Below are 9,017 nucleotides of genomic sequence, written 5' to 3'. Positions count from 1 at the left end.
AAAGTGAAATGAACGTATTGTACCCACCCTAGTCCTCTTTCAATCGATCTCCGGACAACGATATGAAACTAGGAGAGAACGAGTGGGTGCATGTGTGATACCTAAGGCGGATTCAAAATTTTGAACTGGTGATCATAGCATCAGCAAATCATATATAAAGGGTATTCAATGTTCATTTTTCTTTTGAACATACAATATACTCCCTCCGATCCTTTCTGGTTTACATATAAGTTTTATGTGTAGTCAAAGTATCTCTACTTTGATCAAACTTACAGAAAAAAGTATCAACATTCAACAATGCCCAATCAATATTGTTAGATTCGTACGTACTCCTAGATTTGTATTCAAACAGAGATGGTTTCCAATTTGTTTTCAAACACGTGAGTGTGCTTGTTCTCGCGCATGCTCTTCCTACTCGGATTTCGCCACGTATAGCCAGTCCAATAGTAATTTTTAAGCTCCCTGTCCAATAGTAGTAGAAGTAGTAGTACTAGTGGAGTACTGACAACATCTGCAGTAGAGTATGCAGTGCTCATAGTACTAGTAGTATACTCCCTCCATTTTTATTTACTCCGCATAAAACGGAGGGAGTACTAGTAACACTCGACCTCTCTCTCTCTCTCTCTCTCTCTCTCTCTTCTAGTAGTATAAATGACATGGGAGGGGGAGGGGGAGGGACGTTGATTTGCTCTCAATTGCGGTCCCACAAGCGAGCAAAAATGCAAGACGAAGCGTGTCCCATTCGGTGAGCGACGTGGAGAGGGTCCAGCGTGACGGGGGTGCAATGCGAACGTGACAAGAGTGATGTACACCGTCCGTTCCTTATGAACTTGCATACTTCGAGTAATCCTTTTTTAACACAATACAGACGCAAGTGCTCATACATGCGCACATACACTCACCCTTATGAACGCACACACACACCCTGCCCCTGTGATCACCTTCAAGAGACTGAGCCATCATACCTCTATCTCTACTCTCGATGATGATGGTGTGCCTGCCATCTTGCAATATAGACCGCCCGATCTATATCCGATGGATAGAAAGCAAACTATGGCAATTGTGCAAAAGAATACCCGCACCTCTATCGTTCATCCTTATTTCCCACAACTTCATTGTTGAGTAATTAAAAAGGAAGCCTCTAGAACAATCTGGCATGGTGGCTGCTGTCGGCGTCGTCCATCCCCATGCCTCCGCTAAGTCCAACCACCAATCACCACCGCGCCCCACTCCTCCTCACCTTATCTCTCATCTTTCACAAGATATCATTTTTCGATGAAATTCTCGAGATACCATTTTTCGATGAAATTCTCGAGATATCATAAAAAATGCATCCTGATGTTCCGTGCAATGCACAGGCATCTTGCTAGTCATCTTAAGATTTATGAAACCACTGCCTCGTCGTGGAGAGGAACAGTGGGGAGGTCCTGACGTCTGCCATGTGAAACTCCGAAACTTTGCTCCAATCCATCCCACCCCACAACTCTCGAGGCTCCAGCCGTCCGGCTTTGCAAACTCCGCACAGTCAAAACCGATTGACCGGTCATCACCGGAACCACTATTCACACCAAAACCTTCGTTGCTCAGCCCACGCCTGCTACTTGTCAGCCAGTCACCACTGCCCCAAAACCACACCTCCTCTCCAGCCCATTCCCCCACCTTTCGATCCCCTAGCCCGCATCAACTGTCCCCTAGTTCGCCGGAAAGCCATGGTGAGCCGCAAGATCATGTACTACAAGATGCTGACGCCGGAGCGCCGCGCAGAAATTGTGGCGGCGGCCGGCGCCACAGACCTCCGTTCTAAAGCTCGCTTTGTGGTGGGCCAATCCCCGAGTTCTCTAGAGCCAAGCTCCGAGGAGGAAGAAGACGATCCAATGTTCATGGCGGAGGTCACGGTGCAGAAGGCCCCCGATGCGTATGATAAGATGGACGTCGACTTCGTGTCAGCATCCGGGTCCCCCATGGTGTAGGTGGACCAGTGGTTCAACCCGGCGATCCCAAAGGAGGACTGGGAGGAGGAGGCTCAACTCGAGGCAGAGCACGCGGATGCCGCTGCCATCGAGGCCCTCCCGCAGGCGGAACCGGATGTCGTGGATGTGAACCAGGCGGCGGCGGCTCAACTTGACGTGGAATGCATGGATGCCTCTGCCATTGAGGCCCTCCTGCAGGCGGAACCGGACGTCCTGGGCTTGAACCAGGCGGCGCAGGCTCAACTTGACGTGGAGTGTGCGGATGCCGCTGCCATCGAGGCCCTCCTGCAGGCAAAACCGGGCGGTGCTCACGTCTGTGCAGAGATCCCACACGCTCCGGGAGAACGAGTAGCTGGAGGCCGAGGGCAACCATGGTACGGAGACACACGGCGGCAGCTACGGCTGGTTCGCACCGTCAGCAAAAGACGACAAGCCCGTCTCATTCCGCGAGCAGTGGTAGTTTTCTTTATGCTGTTGTTTTTATGGATCTTTTGTTGTGTAAAAACATATATTTATGCAAGTCACCTGCCTTTCATCATTTGGGTCGATCGACCATTTCAGGTGGTTGGATGAATATCCTACCTCTCCTAACCCATCTTCTTCCTCACCTCTTCTTCTTCCCCAACAGACCACCGCACGGGACGTACGATCTTCCCCTAAATGCGGTTGGATAAACATATTGTATGAACAAAAATTATGTGTCACGATAGGATGGCTGAGTTTGGTTTGATCACATGCGATAACTGCTACTTCTTGAGATTGCGTTGGTTTTCCCTTGAAGAGGAAAGAGCGATGCAGCAAAGTAGAGTAAGTATTTCCTCAGTTTTGAGAACCAAGGTATCAATCCAGTAGGAGACAATGCTCAAGTCACTGAATACCTGTGCAAACAAACACCAACTTTCACCCAACATGATAAAGGGGTTGTCAATCCCTTCACGGTTATTTGCAAAGTGAGATTTGATAGAGATGGATAAATGGTAAAGTAATATTTTTGGTATTTTTAGTTTACGAAATGGAAAGTAAAGAAAGTAAATAGGAAACTAAAACAGTAGATCAGAAACTTATATGATGGAAAATAGAAGATTATATGATGGAAAATAGACCCGGGGGCCATAGGTTTCACTAGAGGCTTCTCTCAAAATAGAAAATATTACGGTGGGTGAACAAATTACTGCCGAGCAATTGATAGAAAAGCGCAAAGTTATGACGATATCTAAGGCAATGATCATGAATATAGGCATCATGTTTGTGTCAAGTAGACCGACTCCTACCTGCATCTGCTACTATTACTCCACACATCGACCGATTCCTGCCTGCATCTAGAGTATTAAGTCCATAGAACATAGTAACCCATTAAGTAAGATGACATGATGTAGCGGCATAAACTCAAGCAATATGATGAAAACCCCATCTTGTTATCCTCGATGGCAACAATACAATACGTGTCGGTTCCCCTTCTATCATTGGGATCAAGCACCGAAAGATTGAACCCAAAGCTAAGCACTTATCCTATTGCAAGAAAAACCAATCTAGTTGGCCAAACCAAATCGATAGTTTGAAGAAACTTACAAAGATATCAAATCATGCATATAATAATTCAGAGGAGATTCAAATAATACTCATAGATAAGTTGATCATAAATCCACAATTCATCGGATCTCGGCAAACACACCGCAAAAGAGTATTACATCGAATAGATATCTAAGAACATAGAGGAGAACATGGTATTGAGAATCAAAGAGAGAGAAGAAGCCATCTAGCTACTAGCTATGGACCCATAGGTCTGTGGTAAACTACTCACGCTTCATCGAAGAGGCAATGGTGTTGATGTAGAAGCCCTCCGTGATCGAATCCCCCTCCGACATGACAGCGGAAAAGGCCCCTAGATGGGATCTCACGGGTACAGAAGGTTGCGGCGGTGGAAAGGTGTTTTCGTGGCTCTCTTGGTTGGTTTGGGAACATTTGAGAATATATAGGCGGAAGAAATGGGTCGGTGGAGTCACGAGGGGCCCACAAGGGTGGGGGCGCACCCTACCCCCTGGGCGTGCCCTCCGTCCTTGTGGCGGCCTCGTGGCTTCTCTGACTTGCACCCCAAGTCCTCTGGATGTCTTCTGGTCCAAGAAAAATCATCGCGAAAGTTTTATTTCGTTTGGACTCCGTTTGATATTCCTTCTCTGCAAAACTCTAAAACAAGGAAAAAAAGAAACTGGCACTGGGCTCTAGGTTAATAGGTTAGGCCAAAAAATAATAGAAATAGCATAATAATGCATATAAAACATCCAAAATAGATAATATAATAGCATGGAACAAGAAAAATAATAGATACATTGGAGACATATCAAGCATCCCCAAGCTTAATTCCTGCCAGTCCTCGAGTAGGTAAATAATAAAAACAGAATTTTTGACGTGGAATGCTACCTAACATATTTATCCATGTATTTTTCTCTATTGTGGCATGAATGTTTAGATTTGTATGATTCAAAACAAAAGTTTAATATTGACATAAAACAATAATACTTCAAGCATACTAACAAGGCAATCATGTCTTTTCAAAATAATATGGCCAAAGAAAGCTTATCCCTACAAAATCATATAGTCTGGCTATGCTCCATCTTCATCACACAAAATATTTCAATCATGCACAACCCTGATGACAAGCCAAGCAATTGTTTCATACTTTTGATGTTCTTAAACTTTTTCAACTTTCACGCAATACATGAGCGTGAGCCATGGACATAGCACTATAGGTGGAATAGACGGTGGTTTTGGAGAAGACAAAAAGAAGGAGTTAGTCTCACATCAACTAGGCGTATCAACAGGCTATGCGGATGCCCATCAATAGATATCAATGTGAGTGATTAGGGATTTCCATGCAATGGATGCACTAGAGGTATAAGTTTATAAAAGCTAAAAAAGAAACTAAGTGGGTGTGCATCCAACTTGCTTGCTCACGAAGACTTATGGCAAATTGAGGAAGCCCATCATTGGCATATACAAGCCAAGTTCTATAATGAAAAATTCCCACTAGTATGTGAAAGTGACAATATAGGAGACTCTGTTATCATGAAGATCATGGTACTACTTTGAAGCACAAGTGTGGTAAAAGGATAGTAGCATTTCCCCTTCTCTCTTTTCTCTCATTTTTTTATTTGGGCCTTCTATAATTTTTTGACCTATTTTTTTATTCATCTGGAGTCTCATCCCGACTTGTGGGGAAATCATAGTCTCCATCATCCTTACCTCACATGGGACAATGCTCTAATAATGAAGATCATCACACTTTTATTCACTTACAACTTGATACTTAGAAAAAAATATGACTCTATGTGAATGCCTCCGGCGGTGTACCGGGATGTGCAATGAATCAAGAGTGGCATGTATGAAAGAATTATGAACGGTGGCTTTGCCGCAAATACGATGTCAACTACATGATCATGCATAGTAATATGACAATGATGGAGTGTGTCATAATAAACGGAACAGTGGAAAGTTGCATGGCAATATATCTCGGAATGGCTATGGAAATGCCATAATAGGTACGTATGGTGGCTGTTTTGAGGAAGGTATATGGTGGGTTTATGGTACCGGCGAAAGTTGTGTGGCACAAGAGAGGCTAGCAAAGGTGGAATGGTGAGAGTGTGTATAATCCATGGACTCAACGTTAGTCATAAACAACTCATATACTTATTGCAAAAATCTATTAGTTATCAAAACGAAGTACTATGCACATGCTCCTAGGGGGATAGATTGGTAGGAAAAGACCATCGCTCGTCCCCGACCGCCACTCATAAGGAAGACAATCAATAAATAAATCATGCTCCGACTTTATCACATAATGGTTCACCATACGTGCATGCTACAGGAATCACAAATTTTAACACAAGTATTTCTCAAATTCACAATTACTTACTAGCATGACTCTAATTTCACCATCTTCATATCTCAAAACAATCATAAGGAATCAAACTTCTCATAGTATTCAATGCACTTTATATGAAAGTTTTTATTATATCCCTCTTGGATGCCTATCACATTAGGACTAAATTTATAACCAAAGCAAATTCTATTTAGAGACTCTCAAAATAATATAAGTGAAGCACGAGAGTTCCTAAATTTCTATAAAATAAAACCACCGCCGTGCTCTAAAAAGATATAAGTGAAGCACTACCGCAAAATTGCCTAGCTCAAAAGATATAAGTGAAGCACAAAGAATATTCTAATAAATCACGATTCATGTGTGTCTCTCTCAAAAGGTGTGTACAACAAGGATGATTGTGGAAAACTAAAAAGAAAAGAATCAGCTCATACAAGACGCTCCAAGCTAAACACATATCATGTGGTGAATAAAAAGATAGCCTCAAGTAAAGTTACCGATAGACGAAGACGAAAGAGGGGATGCCTTTCGGGGCATCCCCAAGATTATGCTCTTGGTTGTCCTTTAATATTACCTTGGGTGCCTTGGGCATCCCCAAGCTTAGGATTTTCCACTCCTTATTCCATAGTCCATCAAATCCTTACTCAAAACTTGTAAACTTCACAACACAAAACTCAACAGAAAATCTCATAAGCTCCGTTAGTATAAGAAAATAAATCAACACTTTTGGTACTGTTCTGAACTCATTCTTTATTTATATAGGTGTAATATCTACTGTATTCCAACTTTTCCATGGTTCATACTCCCCGATACGAGCCATAGATACTTCAAAATAAGCAAACAACACATAGGAAACAGAATCTGTCAAAAACAAAATAGTCTGTAGCAAACTGGAGATTTCGAATACTTCTCTAACTCCAGAAATTCTGAAAAATTAGGACGTCCTAAGAAATTTCTTTATTAATCTTCTGCAAAAAGAATCAGTATTTTATCGCGCCTTTGCTAAATATGAAAATTAATCCCCTTAGCAAAAAAGTTTCTATTTTTCAGCAAGATCAAATCAACTATCACCGTATGCTATCCCAAAGGTCTTACTTGGAACAAACACTAATTAAAACATAAAACCACATCTAACCAAAGGCTAGATAAATTATTTAATGCAAAGCAGAACCTAAAAAGCAAAAACAAAAATAAAATTGGGTTGCCTCCCAACAAGCGCTATTGTCTAACGCCCTAGCTAGGCATAAAACACGAATATGTCTACGTATTTTCGCCCCCCCCTTTGGGAAACAAAGAGAGAATTTTTATCCATGGAATTTATCTTTCTATTTTGTGAAAGCACATGGCCATTAATAGTAGAAGAAAGATTTAGCACATTAAGAAAATTTGTATCCAAACTAGCCTTCATCTCTTTGATTATTTCGTTTTGGTAAAAAAACTCATAATAGCATCTGATTCAACATTTTCTCCCTTAGGATGCACAAATATGGTTTTCATCTTCTCATAAGTGTCGATGGCATCCCCCCCAAGAAAACCATTTTCAAATATAGAATCTATAACTTGTTTAAAAGAAGAGGTAAGCCAATATAAAAGCTTTTCAAATATATCTCAATCTGATATTGGGGCACATAGCTAGCTCGAATCCTCAACAGCCTATCCCAAGCATCTTTCAAAGATTCATCAAGCAAATAACGAAAAATTCTGGGATCATCTTCATCAAAATTATCGAGATCTTCCTTAACCACCCTGGTAAGCTTTCCATAGCATCATTATTTATGAGCTTAGAAAGGATAGAGGGATTATCCAAAGCATTAAAACCTGGGAGAAAACCCTTAGCCCTTCTAGAGTTGGCCATAGCGGTAGAAAGACGAACAGAGAGAGGTGAACAAAAGGCAAATATTTTCAAAAATCATTTTAGAAGTGGGGGAGAGGAAAACGAGAGGCGAATGGCGAATAATGTAATGCAAGGGATGAGAGTTTATGATGGGTACTTGGTATGTCTTGGCTTGGTGTAGATCTCCCCGGCAACGGCGCCAGAAATTCTTCCTGCTACTTCTTGAGCTTGCGTTGGTGTTTCCCTTGAAGAGGAAAGGCTGATGTAGCAAAGTAGAGTAAGTATTTCCCTCAATTTTGCGAACCAAGGTATCAATCCAGTAGGAGACAACACTCAAGTCACTGAATACCTGCAAAACAAACACCAACTTGCACCCAACATGATAAAGGGGTTGTCAATCCCTTCACGATTATTTACAAAGTGAGATCTGATAGAGATGGATAAACGTTAAAGTAATATTTTTGGTATTTTTGGTTTATGGAACAGAAAGTAAAGAAAGTAAATAGGAAACAAAAACAGTAGATCGGAAATTTATATGATGGAAAATAGAAGATTATATGATGGAAAATAGACCTGGGGGCCATAGGTTTCACTAGAGGCTTCTCTCAAAATAAAAAATATTACGGTGGGTGAACAAATTACTTTCGAGCAATTGATAGAAAAGCACAAAGTTACGACGATATCTAAGGCAATGATCATGAATATAGGCATCACGCCCGTATCAAGTAGATCGACTCCTGCCTGCATCTACTACTATTACTCCATACATCGACCGACTCCTGCCTGCATCTAGAGTATTAAGTTCATAGAACAGAGTAACACATTAAGTAAGATGACATGATGTAGCGGGATAAACTCAAGCAATATGATGAAAACCCCATCTTATTATCTTCGATTGCAACAATACAATACGTGTCGGTTCCCCTTCTATCACTAGGATCAAGCACCACAATATTGAACCCAAAGCTAAGCACTTTTCCTATTGCAAGAAAAACCAATCTAGTTGGCCAAACCAAATTGATAGTTCGAAGAGACTTGCAAAGATATCAAATCATGCATATAAGAATTCAGATGAGATTCAAATAATACTCACAGATAAGCTGATCATAAATCCATAATTCATCGGATCTCGGCAAACACACTGCAAAAGAGTATTACATCGAATAGATCTCCAAGAACATCGAGGAGAACGTGGTATTGAGAATAAAAGAGAGAGAAGAAGCCATCTAGCTACTAGCTATGGACCCGTAGGTCTGTGGTAAACTACTCATGCTTTATCGGAGAGGCAATGGTGTTGATGTAGAAGCCCTCCGTGATCGAATCCCCCTCCGGCAGGACG

The sequence above is a fragment of the Triticum aestivum genome, chromosome 2A, assembly GCF_018294505.1.
Source record: "Triticum aestivum cultivar Chinese Spring chromosome 2A, IWGSC CS RefSeq v2.1, whole genome shotgun sequence".
NCBI lineage: Eukaryota > Viridiplantae > Streptophyta > Magnoliopsida > Poales > Poaceae > Triticum > Triticum aestivum.
This window is presented reverse-complemented; position numbering follows the sequence as displayed.